Here is a 1,572-nt window from a genome sequence, read left to right on the forward strand (position 1 = left end):
TGAAAGCAAATTTATATCAGAAAAGGCTAGAAGGAGTAAATATGCTTGAGAAAGGCAACGACAAAATTCTTCGTAGATGTACAAATTGTATCAGAAAAAAAAAAAAAAACCGAATTAAAATTATAACAGATATTCCGTACGGCTAAAAAAAAAAAGTCAGTGATTCCTCTGTCAGCAAACCCCTTTAATCAGAGGAAAACCAGAAGACGGACAAGAGAAATGGCAACGACATCGGACAGCTCCGGAGAGCAATGTTGCGTAAAGTGGTGGAACTTCCTTATGTTTTCGTAACCGTTTCATTTGTTCTCTAGATGAGAAGGTAATTCGAAAACAGTGTTTCTCTTCTCTCTGTTTACATTGTCGTACACTGCCCACCCCGTGCTATTTTAGTGTTACTGGAAGGGATTCAGTCATTGTCAGAAGTACTTGTTGCCACAGAAGATTATTCATCGCCTGCAACCGGAAAAGTGGCTTTGTTTTTCGCCAATCATGTAATACAGAGATTGAGATATAATAATATTTCACATTAATATTTTTTTTTTTTCAAAACTAATTAACCATAAGGTTAACTTATTGTGTAGTGGGAAGGATTAACTAATCGGCAAGTCAGGAAATATCCAAGGTATATCCTATGATAAAAGAAAAGAAGATTGTAGTAATATTATGATTAGTCACAAGTCTAGATGGATGAAACTGTATGGCGAGTAGTTAAGCAGTATGTAGAAGCTGATAAGAACTATAAAAAAACCAGGAACTCTATATGGTAATCAATTATAGTGAAACAAACATGATAGTGGCTTTCATGATAGCCCTTAGAAATACATATGCCTAATTAGTATATATATATTTTGTAATAGATCTTATAATATTCATGAGAAAGAATACTAAATATATATTACTGTGAGAGGATGAAATGTCAGATTTTGAATGTAAACTTAACATACAAAATTTTTATGTGATTTACTTTCATTTTTCAAAGGTCTCTTCATAGCTAACTATTTAGAATGAAACCATAACTATTTGCAGCACTACATAATTATGTAGAAGACTTCAATTAAGCCTTTGTCTGATACAATGTTCATTGCTCTGCATTATATAGCTGAGGCACACCTAACGTTGACCATCTAAAAGTGATCCAAAGAATATGTTGAAATTTTAGTATCAATAAGAAAATATCTGAAAAAAATTGCCATATTGGTAGATAAGGAATGTTTTGGTAATACTTCAGAATAGGGCCAGATAATGCAACAAGAAGACCACCAGGCCTTTGAGTTCTGGCAAAGGCCAACAAATCTCATATACCTACTGGCTTGTATAGTCCCATCATTTCATACACAAAATGCAGACATGCACACATATGCACACACAAACGTACACAGCGATTTAGTCAAAATAATTTCATCTACATAATGCTTATGCAGTATAACTAAGTTTAACTATTCTTGCATTCTGTGAATATATTTATGCTATATTTTTTTGATTCTGGCATTCTATATATCATTATCACCTGTGTTTATACCAGTACTTGAGACCCATTGATCTATTGTAATACAGGTGAATATGGAATTTGAG

Source organism: Penaeus monodon, chromosome 20 (assembly GCF_015228065.2).
Source record: "Penaeus monodon isolate SGIC_2016 chromosome 20, NSTDA_Pmon_1, whole genome shotgun sequence".
Lineage (NCBI taxonomy): Eukaryota > Metazoa > Arthropoda > Malacostraca > Decapoda > Penaeidae > Penaeus > Penaeus monodon.